At 48.9% G+C, this 19,839-nt stretch overlaps 1 protein-coding gene and 1 long non-coding RNA gene across 6 annotated transcripts in view; one reads left to right on the top strand and one right to left on the bottom strand.

The window, feature by feature from the left end:
- Positions 1 to 19,839, top strand: part of PLXNA2 (plexin A2) — a 412,814-nt gene that overhangs the window by 170,720 nt on the left and 222,255 nt on the right. The window lies entirely within an intron of this gene.
- Positions 8,682 to 11,758, bottom strand: LOC119713985 (uncharacterized). The gene is made up of 2 exons (XR_011805091.1): positions 10,985 to 11,758; positions 8,682 to 10,301 (listed from the first exon to the last, which is right to left on the bottom strand). It is a non-coding gene; the product is annotated as an uncharacterized lncRNA (long non-coding RNA).

Consider the following 19,839-nt stretch of genomic DNA (forward strand, 5'->3'; position numbering starts at 1 on the left):
TGCAGCTCCTCTGTGGCCACACCAGGTCCCAGCCTTTGCCTTTGCTTGCTCACCTAGGGAGGTGCCTGCAAGAAGCTGTGAGGGTGGGAAGTCCTTACAGGCCCCTCCATACCTTTTGTCTTCCAAAAGTAGGACACTGCCAACGTAGATACACGTTATTCATAAAGCAAGCCCCCAAACTATCATTTTATCTCCATGCCTAATCATAATCCTCTTCCAGCTCCCTGGGGTTCTGCCGAAGGTATTTGATTTTTTCCTCTGTCCCTTTCTTTTAAAACCCATTTCATTATCAAATGGTGTTAGGGGAACTGATCTGTAATGAGGAAGCTGGCAGAAGTCCCAGAGTGATCAGAGGGGCTGAGATTCAGCGAGGTTAAGCTACTGCTCAAAAAAATTGTAAGTAATTAAAATTAATTAAAAATCATTAAACAAACCTTCATTCTTGCTGTTTCACGTGCTGCTGACTTGACTGCGGGCTCTGCCAGCGCTCCAGGCTGTGTGGTGGTGGTGTCGTGCAGGGCAGTGGGATGAGCGCTCCTTGTCTTTGCTGGGTGCAGGTGCTTCATCCCAGATCCTTACAGCCATGCTCACAGACGAGTCGGTCCAAGAGTCGATTTGTGGGACTGGTTGTATTCGTGTGGTCCTCTGTGTGGGACAGAGCTTTTCTTTCTGATGCTTGCCCAGTTTCCCTAGCTGACCACGGGACGGTGATGTAGCCTGTCTGAACCTGAGTCTGTGGCTACAAAGAGGCAATTTGGCATTCCCAGTGCTACAGGCGTGTACGGCCCTGAATGCCCTGAAGCCTCTCACTTGGGATCTCCAGGCACTCCGGTGTTACCAGTGCTGATACTCGTTTTACTAAGGCTAGCGCTAACCCACACGGCTGCTCATTCAGACGGGATCTTGTAATTGCCTGGCCAATTTGGTCTCATTCCGGTTTACAGAGGGGAACTGTGGATTTCACACATCCCAAACCTTCCTGGGGAAGCTCTGCTGGTTAAAACTTTACATCGTGAATGTCTGAGTTTGTTTCCTGTAAGAGTCTGCAGAAATGTACCCCACCATGAAAGCTGCACAAACATTTGCATTTCTGAGATCCTTGCTGAGAAGAAATAACAAAAATCCACGGAGATGTTGTCACTTCTCCGCAGGCGTGCGAGGGTGCGGAGAGCTTCTTGTGCTGTCACAATATTTGACAATTCCTGCACCAGGAGTGACCCGAAGTTTAAGCTGTCACGCATCATTATCGTACTTAAGGAGCGCTGATTCCTCCACCGCCTGCTGCCCACGGCCTGTCCGTGTCGCGGAGCCGAGACGGACGACGCAGTCCAATTTACCAGGAGTGACAGCTTCAGCCAGGGAGAGGCCATCACCCAGTTACCATGGCGATTGAATTACCTCTTTCATTCCAGGTCAGGAGGTTAAAATCATTGATGAGGACTCTCCAGCGGGTGGCTTGGTGTTTCATCTCCCCGCGTTGTCTGCTCGCAGCCCCGAGGAGGACGATGCGCCCATGGGCTGCAGTGAGGTACCTGGGGAGTGGTTAATTGCAAAGATAGCTGGGTGCGAACGCATGGGCCATCATCATCTTCTCAGAGTTATGGCAATAATGCTCAGACCGTGCTGTGAGCAATCTGGGCCTTCCTCCACTGCTGTCAGTGCAAAGCCAAGCAGGGAGGTGCACGGGGAGAGCAGGAGATGCCGTGCTGAGGCCACGTTGTCCCAGCCTGCTGGTATCAGGATGCTTCATGTGTGAGACTGGCGATAGATTTCCACTTGCTAATAGCTCATCCTGCTCTCTGAATGCCAGAAAACCACTTGTCCCCTCTAAATATTTTAGTTTTAATAACGGTTGTTGCCTGTAGGAAAAGCCCAACTCTTCTGCACGTTGGTGGCTCCCACCGAGCCGTGCGGCCGGTTCCTCCCACCAGCTCTGAGTTTTCCATTTAATTTCTGCTGATGCTTGGAGGTCACAGTGTAACGCAACACCCTGCTGTCTCCCTCCTTTATACCGCTCATTTATTTCACTTGGAGGAGAAAAAAAAAAGCCTTTGCTGTTTCTGGCCACAGGCAGGCATGACCCAGAAAAGCTCCGGGTGGGGAAGGTGAGGGGTACCCGTGGTGCTGCCCCACGCTTCGGGGACTCTGATACCCGTGGGGCTGATGTACAGGAGCGGTTCTGTACTGCATCGAGTCCCTTCCTTACATCTGCCACTTCCCTCTCCTTCCCCTGTGAGCATTAGGCACATCAATAAGTGCTGTGAAAAAGTCTGCTGTAAATAACCAGAGTTTCTGCCTATTCTAATCAATAAAATATTGTTTATGGAAGCGCCGCTGCTCACACAGCTCCAGTTAAAGGTCTGTCGGTGTTTTTATAAACCCTGCTTTTCAGGTGGCCGGAACGTGGCTGCTCAGAGCACCCATCTGCTGCAGCATGGTTTACAGACTGTCGGTCCGGATGTAAATCAGACCAACGTGGTGAACTCCCACAGCTTCTGGCTCTGCTGTTTCTTTAAAACACAAGTGGCTGGATATGTTTTTGTTTTTTTTTATATTCTTGCCAAAGTGTAGCTTAATAAAGGAGGTGCAGAGGGTAGATGGATGTGTTTTCGCAGTTAAACTATATCGATGTCTTCTCACATGTAGGGAACACGAAACAAGCAAACAATGTTTTGATGGATTCACGCTATCTGCATTTAAAAGCAATATGTCGGTACAGAAAACACAATAACTACAATTCAGAGCTCTTTCAGTACACAAAGCCAAACTGGGCAATGCTACTGTAAATTATTTCCTCCTGCTGCCTACATTTCAGATTCCTTGTATTTCTGGATTTCTTCTCTCTCGGCCTTCTCATGCCACTGCAGACTGAGATTCAGTGCGTGTAGCAAGCCAGACTAAATCCCATATTCAGTTCGCAAAATATTAGTTCAGTCCTCAAAGCAATATTTGATTTATGGAATACTAAAAGAATATAAATAATTTGTTCTTGTTTTCACAGGATTAGTTGCCAGACGCAAAGCTAGAAATAAGGGATAAAAGGTCTGTGCTTGCTGTTGGGCATAGAAATCCTTTAATGATTTATTAATGTCAACATCTTTATTTTTCATATAGCCTGTTGTTATATATGTGTCTATTTATTTCCTTGCACAGTCAAAGGTCAGTGTTTGAAAAACAGTCGGAAGGATGTTTAAAAGTGCCCAAGAAACCGTCGGTGAGCTTTGGCCTTCTGAAATGTTGGCAGTGCTGTTCAGATCTCCAGCCTACAAACAGGCGCTTCTCCTGCTGGTGGACGGGCTCTGAGGTTAAGGAGCTGGGGCAGTGACAGGCTGATGAGCCCCGGTGTGTGCAGGAGGGACTGGTTGTGCTGGTGATACTGGTGGACCTGAGTCCTTCAGCTCTCTCTGCTCTGGCAGCTGTCTCCTTTGTGCTTGGGCAAACGTGGAAAGACCCCGCCTGTAGCGGGGGTCACTCACTGGTTCTCCCCATGCAGCTGCCTTTCTTTGGGGTTGGAAAAGCTCTGAGGGGAGGGCAGCATTCCTCTGCGTCCTTCCATGCTGGATGTGCCAGGCAGCGCACTGAGCCTTGCTCCAGTGGTTGCAGGCTGTGGGGAGAAACTTCTCCTTCCACAAGCTGCTGCTGCAGGATGGTGCTGAGTGCTGCCGTGGCACCAGGCAGAGACCTGGCCCCAGAGCACATGAGCGAGGCCACTCACATGTGGATTTTGGTCATTAATCAGGTCTCAGGTTGTTATCCTCGTCTTGGCTCGGGTTTGATAAGATGCTTAGGATGGCTACACCGTGAAGGCTCGCCCTCATGGGTACGGGCCAACAAGCCCATCAGCAGGGGACGGGTGGCCAATAACGCCATGCTGGAGAGGTTATCCGGGCAGCACACACCTTCCTCTTAATGAAAAAGAGAGCAAAAGCAAGTCTGTAACTTTTAGATCTGCAAGTGCTTTAAAGGCTGAGGGAAGAGGGGGCAGGGAAGGGGGCTGCCCCCGCATCGGCTGCTGGGCGGCAGCAGCCCCATCGATGTGTGCTGCGGCTGGGTGGCACCAGACTGCGGGGCTTGGACATGCAAAGGGAAAAAAAAAAACATTTTCAGACCTGAACTTAATTTTATGTGTGACCTCTGTGGAATGAAAGCTTCACTCAAAAGGGAAAGAACATCCTAACCCGATCTGCCTGGCCCTCTCTGCCGTCTAAGCCACAGAAGCTGCATTAACCCGCTGCTGAGACACTGAAATACTCTTAGTTCAGCTAGGAAAAGCTCCTTTGCGCATAGTCAGGGATTATAGCACTTGGTTCCGAAGGGTGAAACATTCATGTTTTGGGGGGAGAAGGCCTCTCTCTTCCACCTGCAAGCACCAAGTCACCACATCAGTCGGTGCTGCCCCTCCGTGCGGCTCTGCCCGGCCCTCTCGTCTGAGCAAGGGTGCGCATCGCTGTGGGGAGGACGGAGGCTCAGCACTGTTACTTTGTCCAGAAGTAATTTACTATTTATAAACCCACTACCCTGGGTCAGCTGAAGATATGATTAACTTCTGGTGAGCTTAGGATGTAAGCTCATGAAGTTGAAGCTTGTGTCCGACTGCTCTCCTGGACTGGGACTCAGCCTCGAGGCCTGTTGCTGCATTTGGTAACAAGGGCCTGCTAAAAGACAATTGCAGAGACACTTGCGTGGACCTGAAATCAGAAATGCCAAATCATTCCTGCAAGACCCTGGGCAAGCACTGATGGTAAAACCTTCCCTCTGCACAGCTGAGACCTGGGCTGCGAACCGGTGACCTCCCACGGAAAGGCTCCGTCCCTGCTCACTGCTGCCTCTGAATCGTGCAGTCCCTCAAAAAACTCCCCAGAAAACGAACAAGTGGAATAAAAATGACAGTGTTAGCTGTGTTTGTGGAGCAGAAGCAGCACATAGGCAAATCAGTGTATTTGTTGTGTGAAATGGGAGGACAGGGCAGTGTGTCTATGTCTGTGCCGCGCTTCTTCCCTGGATTAATGAGGGAGCTTCTCACAATGAACCTCTCCAAGCACATTTCCTACCTATGGCTGACTCAGGCATTGTATGCATTTCTGGAGAACATATGCATATGTTATCACTCACACACAAACAAATACAAAAACTATTTTGCTATATTGAGTGCAACAGATGTAACTGAGGGAAAAGAGCTCCAGAAACACGCAGAGCTGTCATCTGTCTGTCCATAGCCAAGCTTAAACAGAAGTAAAGATGTGCATACAACAAGGACAGAAAGAAGCGTTTTTTAAAGATGATTTGTATTTGCAAAACATTCGGTATCTGCAAAAAGCATGTGGAAGAATTATAATACAGAACGGCTTCCTCTGACAACACAGCTAAAAACCTATTGAGGTGGGAATGCCTGGTGAAGCTATTAAAAAGGGCAGTATTCAAATGAAAAAGTCTTTCTTTTTAATCAGGGCAAAACTCTGTCCCTTGAAGTCAGTAGATTTCAAACAATTTTATAACAGTGTTGTCTGAAAAAAAAAAAAGTCTTTGCCTATAAGAGCACAGGGTCTTTTAATGTGAGTTGTCATCTAAATAATTCCATATCATCACGCAAAAAGATAATTTCTAAGGGAAAAAAAATATATATAGCAGCTTAAAGCCTCAGATACAGTCACCCACAAAATTGCTTATGAATGTGCTATTAGTTTGAGCTAAAAGTTAATGGAGAAGCTGGCTGGCCTCGGGGGACTAATAATAGGATACTAAGTCTTCCTGCTGTAGGGCAGTGTTTCAAAATTGGTCCAAGTCCACAGCGATTTGCAAGAAGGTCCCGTTTGATGCTTATTTGTTGGTCTAAGTGAGATAATGGATGGATGAGTTTCAGCCTGATTCTGAGTGAAAAACAGTTCCAGGATTATAACTTTTCTTAGCGAAGTGCTCAGAGGCCACAGACTGTCTGGGTCTGTAATTCCCATGTGTTGTACAGCTCCTACCCCAGGGCATGCCCACACGAAATATACAGAAATAAATGCACTGCTGCACACACAGCAGCGGAGAGACTGCAGCCTGAATAAGCTTGGGCACAGGAACCACGCTTATACAGCTCGCTATCTTATCTCCCGGTCTGTCTTTTTGCCGTATTTATCCCTTTCGGCTGGAGCTTTGCAACTGGCCTCGTTTCTTGCCAGGACCTCAGTGTGCAGGTTTTGTTTGTGACTTTACCTGCAGGAAGTTTTCCCATGCTCCGCTTCCAAAATGAAGGCTGCGTTGTGCTAAGGAGACTTTGCAGGCAGTGCATTGAGTGAAGGTCAGGAATTAATTCCAGTAACATAAATTTCAGATTGCCGTGGATGTAGTCAGGACCAGCAGCAGCGAAGCAGGAAGATGTCATCCCGGTAGCATTGGAAGTAAAATGTACAAATCGTCACACCTAAATTGTGACAGAAAGAGAAGGAAATGCTCTCAGAAGCTACCCTGTGCTTTATGCAGGTACAGCCCAGGTGTGTTTTACCCATTGCCATTATAACTTGGCCAGTCGGAGCAGGTCCTTTGCTGTCTCTCACCCAGGACTGTTCGCCCCCAAGCCTCTGCCTGCAGGCAGTGCCGGGCTTGGCTCTGGGAAACTTCCCCAGGTTTCTGCTGCATTATTTAAGTCTGGCAAATGCACCTGAGCGCCGAATGCTCTCTCCTCCTTTTAGCTTGTGACATCTGCAAGACCCAAGCTGTCTGACTGCATTTGCACCACGCTTAGCTCAGAAGGACTTGGCTGTGTGTGCCCACGCCCCAGTGACGAAGGGCACGCATCCTTCCTGATGCTCACAACACCACGTTTGTGCTGAGTTCAGGGTCCAGAGGTGCCCACTGCCTTTGGGAGAATAAATAACAGAGCAAACGACCTCCTCTGTTACTTGCAGCAGTGAAGCTTAATTGACACAGTGAAGAAGTGATACTGCTGCTGAAGAGCTCTGAAAGCCAGAGTGAAAGATGATCGCTGTCCTCTGACACGAGGGAAGGACGTGGAAATATCAGCGAGGAAAAATACCTGCAATCGTCCTGCAAATCCACACATCGACTTTTTAACAGGAAAATAAAAACTCTTTGAGAAGAGGCAGAGCTTGGTGGGTTTGGGATACGTGCTGTGCTCCTCCTTCCTGCAGTAATTTATCAATAATTCCATTGCTCAGAGGGCTTTTGAGTATTGGCTGTGGAGCTTTAGCACAAGCAGAAAAAAAAAGGATTAGATTAGAGGATTAGACATTAGACATTTATATGAATATGAATAGTCTTTGCAGCTACATCAGCTAGGAGAAAATTACATGGAGCTGATAATCTTAATGCTTCAGAGCGTAAGCCGATCATGAGAGCCGGTCAAATTATTTGTTGTGAGCCATTTATTTGAAGAATTTAGCCCCTTTCTGTTTGTGTGCGGATCATGATTTTTATTAACACACTTCTTATCCAGAACTGTTTGACGGCACTTTGCACGGCTAGGACTGAGCTGTAAATGGTTTATCATGGATATTCAATCAGTCGTTTCCCATCTCAGATTTATTCTTCAGGACTGAACGTGAGGAGAGCAGGAAGACCGTCCTCTCCCTGCAGCACGAGGCAACGTGCCTCTGCCCAGCAAGCACCTCTTTTTCTTGCAATTCCTAGGATCTCTGGTACAAGCCAGAAACTTGCTTGTCCTTCTCTGGCAGGTGAAAGCCCCGCCTGGGCGGAGGGCTGGTGGTTTGCAGCCCAGGGAAATCAGCGTGTGCTGAGTGACAGGTCCCCAGATGGCACAGCTCGGTGCTGGCACGGCCCCAACCCGTCACCGTGGGGTCTGCCAGGCGAGCCCGGCCACCTCGGTGCAGGCAGGTGGTGGAGCCCATGCACAGGGAGCTGCACACCTCTTTTCCTGGCTTTGTATTGCTGTGAGGATGTTCCCCGCTTGGCACCTCCTCTGACCTGCTGACACGGGAAGGATTGGAGCAAAAAGGGGGGAGATCGATACATATTAAAAGCAAATTAAAAGATGTGCAAAGGGCCAAAGCGCATCACTGAAAATCCATTAGCCTCTGATTTATAGTTTTGTGAGCCAGGATTGTTTGCCGTGTGATAGAAGAGATCGCAAAATCTATTATCTTCCTTGGTCTGTTTGGAGAAGCTTGCATGCCCACAGAAAATCTCTAATTTAGATTGAGTTGAGTAAATCCTGCGTGGTTCACATGTAATTAAAAGGTGTTTCTTAATTGTTGTCCGACAGCACCTGGCAGCGGAGGGGAGGCTGGCACCGGGGGCATCACCTGAATCCGTAGCCCTTGAGCCCACAGCTCTTAGTGGGTGGCAAAGAAGGAAAGAGAAGTCAAGAGAGAGAAGTGCTTGCCACGTCTGGGCACTGCGGTGCAGCCTCGAGCCCGTCCCTGTAGGAAATCATTTAATAGGCACCGAGCTTTAGGTGGCACCGATACCCGTGGTACCCCGTGCAGCCCACAGACACTCCATAGCCGCTCACATCTCCTCCTGCTCCGTTCCTTGCCAGCACAGTTAACCGTGAGCCTGGTGACTCCTGCTGCTGCTCCCCAAGGCCACGGCTGGGTGAAGTCTCTGTGTCCTGTTCCTCCTGCCTGCACCCTCCCTTTGTGGGTGCGTGCCGTGGTCCTCGGCACCGTTACCTCTAGCAGGGCTGTTCACCTTGCTCGTTAGTGGCTCACCTTGGCTCATTCCTCATTGCACCTCTCCTAAGTCTCATTCCTGTAATTCCTTGGTGCATTTTATAAGTCCGCGATCTTTGAATTTATTTATTTATATTTTTTTGTTGAGCTGATTCCACTCTAGCCTTTGATTAGTAGCTCTGAAAAAAAAAATCACACTCTGGCTGCAAAGAAGTTTATGCAAGTGACAGTTTTCCTAACACGTCTGTGTAGATTCCCAAAATATTGTGGAGGAGAAACGTGTGTGTGTGTGACTTTGCAAACAGACGTGTTCTGCACGCCCCCTCTGTAAAGCCAGGCACGTTGTGCCCGTGCAGAGCGGTGCCTCTCGTCCTGGCAGCAGCTTCAGCACACAGCCCAGGCACTGTGGACAGGCTCCGTGTTTGTAGGAACATCACGAGACATTCCCTGGTGTCTATGATGTAGTTTGTAGTGATAACGTTGTCCTAGTGCGCTGCTTTAACCACCTGAGGTGCCAGTCATCTCTTACTGTCACTTCGGTGAGTCCACGAAGCACTAAAGCCCTTCATAAGCTGGGTACGTGAGCAATTTGCTTCGTTTTGTTGAAAAACTTTAGAGACCAAGCAGGAAGCAAAGCAGTGTGACTACCACATCGGTACAAACAGAGCTGCACCGTGCAGAACCCTTGCTGCAGAGCTGCAGCCCCTGGAGAGACAGCGGAGAAGTGCACGTGGCAGGGAGCAAAATGGAAATGGGTGAGTGCTCGGTGCTGGGGGCTGGCTTGAGGCACGGCAAGGCACAACTCCCCGAAATGAAAGCAGAGGAAGGTGCCCTGGAGCAGCAGGAGAGGTTGAGCTGCAGGGTTGGGGCCTGGAGGTACCACGGGGGGCTCCTGGAGGACCTGGGAATCCTGAGGGTCTGAGGCAAAAGCAGGCAGTCGTGGCCGCTGATTGCAAGTGCCAAGTAACACCCCGGGGAACACAGCCCGAACCGTGCACAGGCAGTGAGCACCATGGACACTGCTCCAAGTGTTTGTGCTCAGAAAATTGCGAGTGAAGTGTTTGTGGATCGCTCTCTGAAATGCTAAACTGAAGCCCCAGCAAAGGCCAAAAGGTGAGCAGGACTAAATGAATTATTGAGGAGGAAATGGAAAATGAAACAAACAGAAGAAACCTTATGCACCTTTATAAATACTTGGCATGCTCGCGGTGACAGCTCGTGTCTTCCAGCAGAAAAAGGACAGCACAGAAGCAGACAAGGCACAAAGGCCAGCAGCAGGCTGGTTTTATGTCCTGGGCAGGATGCTTCGGAGCGGGGTGCTGGACCAGGACCCGTACCTTGGAGCAGAGGGGATTTATAAGGGTAAAAAAAAAAGTGTCAGGAATGATTATTCATTAATTTACACAAAGTAAATATTAGCAGACACCTGCCAAAATTAGCTGTCAGCAAGTTTTAAGCAACAGAAGGAAGTCATTTTTTAATATAATTCATAATTAAATTGCAGTGCTCGATGCCACCAGGTGTCCCAGCTGCTGGCTGTGTTAAACGGGTTCAAAAAGGGATGAGGTAAATGCAGGGAGTCACGAATGACTGCTCAGCTCGCAAATCCGTGTGGAAGGTCCTAAATGGTTGAGAGCTGGAAGCAGGAAGGGGCATCTTCAGACGGCTCTGATGGAAAAGAAAGAGAGAGGAAAATAACATAACACAGGGTTCTGCTGGTACCAAGAAACCTTAACACTTGGGAGCTCGGAGACGCTTGGCTGCCACGGTGCTGCGAGCTCAATGGTTAACAAGAAGAAAAATGGTGTTTCCGCTGCTCCACAACCTGCTGCCGTCACATAAATTGAAACCGACAGAATTACCATTGATACAAATTAAAAACAAATAAAAAGGGTACACAGAACTGATTCTCAGAGTTCAAACTCCATTACCGACTGATTTACTGTGCAGTGACCTGTGATTGTTTGCACTGGGAAAGCACCGCGCGCGGATCCTATCGGCCTCGTGGCTACGTCTCACACCAGTCAATAAGCTATTTAATTTAATGGGAAACGGTATTGACGGACCTGGAATGCAGCTCAAAAAGAAAAAAAAAAAAAAGAAAAAAAAAAAAGAAAAAAAAAGGAGAAAAAAGATACAGCTGCAAAGAGCAGATAAAGTCTTCAACTCGGGGGTTCACTCTTTGGGTGTTTTCCCTTTTGTTATCTCATTAATTAAAGTCCTGAGAAGTCTCAGCTGGATTGGGGAGTGTCAAAGCCTGGCAGAAAGGTGCTGAAGGCGTGATTACTGTGGGGCTGGGGCCGCGGGGAAGCAGGGAGGAGATAATGCAGGGTACAATGTAGTGCCCTGACCTTTCAGAATAAACAAATCCGCGAAGAAATGAAGTTGTTTGGAAGAGAAATCTGTCAGAGGAGAGGCGAGGAGGGTGCCGTCCGTGAGCCGAACTCCTTCAGCAAGCACCATTTTGTGGTGCACCTGACCCAGGCTCTCCATGGGGCACCCGGGGGTGCCGTGGTCCTGTCCCTCCGCAGGGTTTTGGGTTCCCCTCACACCGTTCACATCTCTCCTGCACCACGGGACCGACGCCGCTCACCTGGCCCCCCGAGCACCAATTCCTCGTGAGTATGCAGCAGCACAGTGTCTGAGGAGAGCCTGCAATAAAAGCGATGCTGATTATTATTATTATCATTATCCGAAACACTCATTTAGCTCTTTAGCTTCGCTTTTCCTGAGCAGGCCCATGGCTGCCTGTTCCAACAGCTACTGTAATTCCTGCCGGTGAGTGTGGTCACACACACGCGTGTGCTTAGAAATCGATCCCAGGGAGCAGGGCGCTTCCTTCCTTGCCTGGGTTTGGAGCTCAGCCCGGTGCCAGGGCGCAGCAGGGATGGGAGCAGGGAGCAGCCCCCGCTGAGCGCTGCAATCCTTAGGGCACGAGCTAACGACCTGGTGGCTCCCCCGCTGCAATTTCTATGGCAACACTCCGAGTCTCCGAGATGAAAGTTGCATTTGCAATGTCACTCACATCTCAGAAAGAGGGAAAAAAAAAATGTGCACGCGTGCACGGGCACACACACAAAGTGCTCAGCAGAGATTTCTAATTAGGTGGCACAGCAGGGCCGGTCTGGTGCTGCTTTTGCAAAGGAGAACTTGGCCAAGAAAAGACCACAGCAAAATGTGACGTGGGAGGGGGGACCCGGGCTCAGGGAGGCTGCAGCTGGGGGCACGGCTGCAGAGCTCGGCTTTGCTGCTGCTCCTCTGCTCCCCTCTGTCCCCAGCGCCTCCCATGGCACCGAGGTGGTCACTGCAAAAAAATAGTTGGGATTCAGAAAATTCAGCAGCATTTATTATGGAGCAGATCCGGAGAAATAAGGATTTCAGATCAAGGAGGGGTACCCTAAAGAAACACAAATGCCTGACTGAGTGTTTGAGGTTTGAATTGGTCGGGGAGCCTTCTGAGGGCAGGCCTCTTCCAGGCTCCTGCCTGTGCCGGAGCACACCGGCGTGATTCAGTCTGCAACTTCATTAAAGTTCACCGCCCCCTTGGAAATGAATTCACAGCGAACAAAGTGATATGTCGATGCATAAACTTCAGCTGATTGCTTCAAGTTTTCTGTACTTAGTAGCCTGTAAAGAAAACACGCATTGAAGGAAATTAGAGTCGCAAGACGAACGAGGTGGAACCATCAAGAGGAGCAGAAGCTGGAGATAATCCATGTTTCAAAATATTGCAGTGGCTTTGCAGTGGGGGTGGGAGCAGCATTATATGATTATTTTTTTTTTGTGCAGAGGTCTTTGGGCTTGTCTCACAGCTCTTTTCTATGATAAGATGGGAGCAACCTGAGTGGGAAAGCCCGAATCTGATGTGCCAGACACACCTGCTGCTGCCCCTGGGGCTGGACTCAGCCAAGCACTGGAGGCAGCGCACGGAGGGGCACGAGGCTGAGCCACAGCACGGCAGAACCAAACCCTGCACAAAGCAAGCCAGCTGGGTGCATTTTCCATTTCTTTCTCTCCATTCTGGATGCTTTTCTTTGATATTGCCCCTGGTTTTGGCTAACACAACTGGTGGGTTGCTCTGCTGCTGCTTCTGGTGCAATGAGGATGATGTGCTAAGGCACAGGCCACAGGGGAGACTCTTGATAAAACAATTGCATCAGCAGTCTGGACCATATTGTGTGTTTCCTCAAAGCAAACAAGCAGTTTGCAGATCTGACATGGCATGAATGCTGATCTCGTGGACGGGAGCAGGACAGGGCCCTCCCCAGCTGGCGGCTCTGCCCCCGCCATCGTGTGCTGGGGTTTGTCCATCTCCTCTTTGTGTTCCCAAAAGAAGAGGAGGAGGAAGACTGGAGGCTGCTCTTTGAATTCAATGGAGGGAAACAAATGAGGAAATTGTGCAGTTGGCTTCTTTCTTACATGGGCAGCAGTTGGGTGTTAGGGTTGTGTTATTGCAGGGCACCCCACAGGCTGCCCACTCTTGCTGGTGCTGCTGCATGGGAAAGAGGCAGAGGCCCCTTCGTTTTCCCTTCCCCATCAGCTGGATTCTGTAGAAGGACCATGAGATAGCAGAAACTACCTTTCATGAGCCCAGGGTTTCCTATTAGGTATGGTGGCTAAGTTTTCTTATATGGGACGCATTATTTTAAACGAAAAAGGCAGATTGGGACTGCAGACACAGAAAAGCATGTCAAATGAGAAAAACTTTGATCAAAATTCAAATCCAACTCAGCCCCCAGCTATCTACTGAACAGCATGCGTTCTCCTGGATTCTTTTTTTCCCTGTTTTAAGAACAGGAGCATGAAGAAAGCACTTGGTATGAGGGAGGTCAGTAGACACACTGCATCTTAGAAGTTCAATTTAATCTCATTTTCTCTGGCCTTAGTGATTTGCTTCTCCAGGTTTGGTGGCCCCTTGAGAAATGTTTCATGCTCTCCTTTCAGGTGCTCAGTAATGCAGTGCTAAGAGGACTTTCCACTTTGTGGTCTAATTATGGAAAATTTTGTTTCCAAGTGTGCTCTCCAGACTGCTTTTACGCTGCTTCTCTGCTCTCAACTCTCAAATGAGGCTTCTTGCATGGCATCACTTACAGAAAGCTAAATACACCCTTCCCAGATGTCGTTTAGTCCAAGGCATTCACCTGCTGGTGCCAGAACCTCGCCAGCTCCTGAATTGCTGCTGCTGGGAGCGAGGATGGGCAGCTCCGTGTGCCCAGCATTCCCCAGCAAAGCGCACAGTCCCTCTGCTCTCCTGGGAAAAAACATTTTAAGTAACTCTTGAAATCGCTTTGCATATGTTGAAAAACAGACTTAACACAGACCATAGATTTAAAACGTAATTACCATGGTACAGGAGACAAGCCTGTGTGTGCCATTTCACCATTAAGTTACATTATGCTGTGACAATTATTCTACTTTAATGAAGGGAGAAATTTGTTTAAGATATGTTAAAAATCCGCCTGTTCTGACACTAGCTGCAGTTTCACGATATGTTGGAAACATATTGGAGTATAATCACAAGTATGGCTGAATATATTTCATAAAGCATGAAACCTAGCAAACTTTACAAGACAGAGCTGTAAATATGTCCTCGGCACCACCCCTCGCGATGGCACCAGGCTGTCTCTGGGAGAGCAACAGGAGCTGTTTTCATTTTTATATTTCTTTCACTGCAAGAGCAAGAGAGTGCCCAGGGAAATTCTCAGCCAGCAGATTCGAAGCAGGGAAGAAGCAGTCGTTTGTCTCACAACCCAGAATTACACGTGTGGGGCTGAGCTGCCATCAGTGCTGTGTCACAGCCGGTGCTGGGGGCGAGGGAGCTCGGGACAGAGAGGGACAAATTCCCGGGGAGGTCAAGAGCAGTTAGGAACAGAGCGGTCTGGCTGCAATTTCTGGATGGACAAATCTCTAAATCAGAAGGTGGATGGATGTAATAAGTTAACAGCGTGCCCTGCTCTTCCATAGCCACTTGTTTTGAGGTGCTGTCAGATGTAACAGCACAATTCCAACAGCCTGACCCAGCACAGCAGGATTTAATAACACATCCCTTTAGAAAACAAGTCCCCTGTCAAACTCCGGGACAGGAACAAGGGAATAGTTCCGTTTTGAGCCCTGCCTTTCTCTTTGCAAGCCGGAGGGCTCCTGGCATGCAGGCGAGCAGGGAGCCAGCAGCAGCTGCCCCTGGCAGTGCGGGTGGTGGAAGCGCTCGGTGCCCGCAGCGTGCAGTTAGCTGGGCACAGAGACTGCGTGGTCTAGCTCTGCGGGCTGATTGCTGAAAACATGCCTGACAATGATGTGGCGCAGCTAATTTAAAACCTGTTTTTGATAGTTTTAAAAATTCATTTAAGACAGCCTGTTCCCAGAAAAGTTCTTGCTGAAAAACTTGTTTGAGACAAATGAGCAAGGGATAGAAGATGTTTGCAACTGTGGCCAATGATGCTCATTTTTCTTTCCTTTCTTCCTTCCTTTCTTTTATTTTATCTTTCTTTCTTGTGTGAACAACTGTGTTGACAATGATTTGAACTTTTTGGACTTGTGATTATTTTGAGCTCTTAGAAATGAAATAAAACAAAGCAAAACTTATTCCTATCCTGAAGAAGCGGTAGCTGGTGAAGCACAAAACTCTGCATAAACACCTACTCTGCAGCCTGGCAACAATTTCTAAAAAATTATCAGAGATTTCAGTTCTATTAAATGGCCCCAGGTTATTTTAGGAAGAGAAACAAAACAAATAGGGTTTGATGAAAAAGGAGAAACCTTGGCTCTATTTCTCCCTTCAAAAACTAATATCTTCTGCTAGGATTGGTAACAGAAGTGGATGTGATTGTCCTTGCAATTTAGTCTCTCCTTCAAATGGGGCAAGGAAATGCTGTATCACAAATACAGAAAGTGTCACAAATCGCTGATATTTCTGAGAGGGATCTCTTCAAATACCCAGTAAAAATACTTCAGTCTGAAATGGTTTCATTCACCCGAGGGCATGCACTCCTTTACGGGGCACAATCCCAGGGTTCCAAGAGAGGCAGAGGATTATATTCCTGTGCTGGAGATTGGGAAATGAGAAATGGAGAATTTAAGTGCTTTGCAATAAGAAAAGTGAATCAATGTCAGATAGGACTGAAACCTAAGGCTGCCACTCTCGCGTGGTAGCTGCAGGATTGCTCTCCCACATACCGCACTGTGGAGGGCATAATTTAATTTGGCTTTTCCCTTGAGAACCTTCTTCAGCCACAGATGTGCAGGAGAGATTTGTCCCCTAAATAATCAGATTAACCAAGTCTCAGGCTTCGTGGTAGCCTGAGCGCTGCACGGGATGGGAAGGATTTATCCTCCCCCTCGCAGAGAGCTGCACCAGGCAAGTACAGGAGCGGGGGGTACGGAGGGGGTGACTTGTTCTTCTCTGAAGTGTTGTGTGTTGACACTCCTGATAGCACGATAACGCGTCCCATCAGAAGGGGAGGTGGCCTGAGCCATCGCACTGCTGCCTGATGTGCTTTGGATATCAGAAAACCCTGCAGTGTTCTCAGGTCAGGCTGAGCAGCTGCGTCAGGATAAGCGATTTATTCTTTATTTATCGCCAGTGGCTAACAAAACGGTGTGTACGTGTGTACAAATAAACCCTATGGGCTTGCTTTTATCTTTTTCCCCCTCTTTATGTCCGTAGTGACCTAGAAGGGATGCCCACTGGCACCAGGCACCCCACTGAGCTGTGGGCACCCCAGCCCCGCACCTGCCCCAAACCCCCAAACCCCGCAGCATTTGCTCAGCTTCTGTGCAGTGAGCATCAGCCTGATGGTGCCCAAGACAAAAATCCACACAGTGAGCTAATTACCTGCTTAAGCAGCATGCTGCAGGGGGAACATGCAAGACCCGTGGACCAGGAGACCCCCCCTGGATCCTGAAAGATGTCTGGCTGCCCTCAGCCCGAAATCATGGCAGAAAGAGGCTGTGGGAGAGCTGCGGGAGCTGCAGCTCCCCGTTCCCAGAACCTTTCTATTAAAGGCTCATCAGCACGGCTGATGGGGAAACATTAAAAAGCACAGAGTGTCCAGAGACCTCCGTCAATGAAAAATGTTCCCTCCTAGGCTGTGGTTTGAACATCAGGGGTTCCTCCTGCGCCGCTCTTATTAACATCATAACTCAAGGAGCCTTCTCCCATCTCCAGGAAAACACGCGGCAGAGCATTGAGGCTGCAGTCTCGCAGGCGAATCAATAGGCTTTGGTTTTAGCAAAAATACGCTGTGATCAATATTTAAACAGGATCCAAATATACCTCGTTCTTTCCAGCTGCCTGCCAAAGCTGTAGCGGGGAGGTGGGGAGGGCCACGCTCCGGCGGGTGTCATTAGCAGCAGCCTCGGGGCTGAGCGAGCCTCCCCACGCCAGGGGCTGCTCAGCACCAGGACCCTGGCACCACAAGGCCGTTCTGCAGGGGGCTGAAACCAGGATCAAATAAATGTGTGAAAATCCCTTTCTAACAGGAGCCGGGCTGTGTCTAAGGCCGGACGGTTTCTGGCAGCAATCGGCTTCAAAGGGAGGTGCAGGGTCGGCCGGTGGAAGGGGTCTCCAGCAGGCAGCTCGTGTCCACCTGGAGGCCAGCAAAATCTCAGCACAAATTTTAATTTCCCCGGTGGATTCAGCACATGCTAATTTTGGAAGCGTGTATGTGCTTGACCGAGTTAATGGACTGTCTAATGGACTGTTCTCTGATCACATCTTGGACAAATAAACAGAAATCTTCTCCTGACAGTTGCTTCTGGATGACTTTGGCCACTTGTTTCATGGTTAAGGCCTTTCCTTCTAAGGGTAAGTCCTATCTGAATTGCTTTCAAAGCAATATTCATCCTTAACTTCATCATAAAGCATTAAGGAGAATCTAGATAATCAAATCCAAGTCCTCTTCTCCTAAGAGATGCATGCAGTCTATGCCGTGTAATTACTTCTCTTTTCAGAGGGGCTCTCACCATTTGATTATCTCCGGTTAGGGCTGGTGCTGAGGTGCCAGCAGGTGACGATGTCCTGCTCCACTCCATCCATCCTGCAAAGCCCAGGTGGGAAGGGGCTCTTTGCCAGGAGATGCAGGCATGGGTAGCTGGTAATGCAATAGGAATGGGGAAAAAAAGGTTGAATATGAAGGGGAAAATTCTCACGCTGAAGCCCAATGGCTCGTGACAGAGCCTCCCAGGGGAAATCGAGAAAGGTCTGTCGGTCCTGAGTAACTTAATATTGGACTGCCCAGAGCTGCAGATGCTGAGCAGAGCGAACAGAGCTGCTTCAGCGAGGAAGGAGCTGGAGTCCTGGGGACATTTCCCAGTTTTTAATTCTGGATCCGCCTACAGGAACATGCATCTGTCTGTGCAGGCCTGGAAACAGCAAGGCTAGGTGCATACATTAATTAGAACACGTGAATGGTTTTAATTGCATGAAGGGCTTAGCACATGCCTACCTCAAGACACGTGGTCTGTGCTCTGGGGACAGGAGGTCTCAGTACTCAGATCAGGACGGGGCTGTGCTGTAGGTTTTAAGGTCCAGCACGTGTTGAAGTCGGACACTGTGGCTCCTCGTGGCTGCCTGCCCCTCAGGCAGCTCGCCTGCCCTCGGGCCCAGCTGAGGACATCCCAGAGCAGGCACCGTGGCCAGGGGACCAAGGGACACGGCCAGGGCCAGGGGACGGGGCTGCAGCAGCCGCCCTGCGCCCGCTGCCACCCTCCTGCCGCGTCCTGCTGCAGCACAGCGCAGCCGTTTGTCAAACAAGGACAGGGATACTCACCTGCTGCAGGGGTGATGGCAATTAATTAATATTTCTGGATGACTCAGGAAGCCTTTCATCAAAGGTGCTCTATAAATGCAGACTTTTATTACAGGCAGGGTGGAAATTTGGCATCGGCGCTGCATCACATGCCATCTCAGCCTCTTATCCTCTGCTGCCCCATCAAGCCTGCTTGGCAGCGCCGCTGCAGCTTGAATTCCCAGCCACTGGGGAAGTGGAGTGGCTGTGGCTAGGTGTTCACATAAAACTTAATCCTTTTGTAACCTTGGAGCAAGAAGAAAAGATTTAATTTGATTTAAGACACTGGCACAGATGGTTATTTTTTATAACGATAATAACACAAATAACTCTCTTACTCTACCCCACATTTATTTTTTTTAGACAGGAGAGAAGCAAATTGATCAAATTAAATTAGGATAGCCTGAACATTTAATTAATATTTATTAATATTACAGTGCGAGAGGCATACTTAGAACAAAAACTTGATTATGGGCTTAAACCTTGCATAAAACCTGACCTTGTCCCACCGGGCTGCCGGTGGTGACCTGCAGCTCCCGGGCTGCCGGGCTTGGCTGGCTGTGGGTTCAACGCAGGGATCTGAGCACCGTGCTGGGGGAGATGTGCCACGGTCCCAAACGTCGCTCCTTGGTGTGACCACACCAGTAATAACAGCAAGATGAGTGGGATGCGAATTAGAAATAGGAGTGTTCCTTAGAGAAGGTTGTTAGTGCTCTGTTATCCACGTCGCTCCATGGCAGAAGCAAAGCCTCTGTAAAACTTTAGGGTTTTGCTACCTATGGGTTGTTCACATGCAGCTTCTTTAGGCCTTTGTTTTACGTCTCTGTGTTATTGGAGAAAGGGAGGAAGAAAAGAGTTGAGCAGGCTGTGTGCTGTGACCTGCTGAACGTTATCGGAAGCTGAATATAATGTGCTTATGCTGAAAATATTGAGGGATGAATCAGGACAGAAAGCGATTAAATTACTGTATGTCTGTGCAGGTGATAGGGATTCTTTGTGTCTAGTTTCATTGCCAGGGCTTTGCCTTTTTTCATTTCTCCTGACCAACACAGCATCCGTGGTGACGCCCTTCTGTACCAGCCTCCTGTACCTGTGGTGCTGCTGGAGCCCTTCCCTGTGTTTGAAGAAACAGAAACGTGGCTAGCAAATGTGAATACCATCAAACAAGCCCTTGTAGGTTGTTCCTGACATTTCCCTCCCTCCCTTTCCATGCCTTGGCTGCAGTAGTTGTTGTGGTTTGTAACATGCAGCTGATTTTATTTCTCTTCCGGTTGGCCATCCTTGGGCTTCCAGGGCTCCCTACTTTTTTCTTTTCCCTGCCAGAAAAGAAAGTGCAATCTCAAAGGGGAAAAAAAGGGTGGGAAAAAGATTCAGCTTGGCAGTTATCTCCTGCCTGGATGTTCTCCTGAGACCGCTGCAGA

This window comes from Anas platyrhynchos, chromosome 27 (assembly GCF_047663525.1).
Source record: "Anas platyrhynchos isolate ZD024472 breed Pekin duck chromosome 27, IASCAAS_PekinDuck_T2T, whole genome shotgun sequence".
Taxonomy (NCBI): Eukaryota; Metazoa; Chordata; class Aves; order Anseriformes; family Anatidae; genus Anas; species Anas platyrhynchos.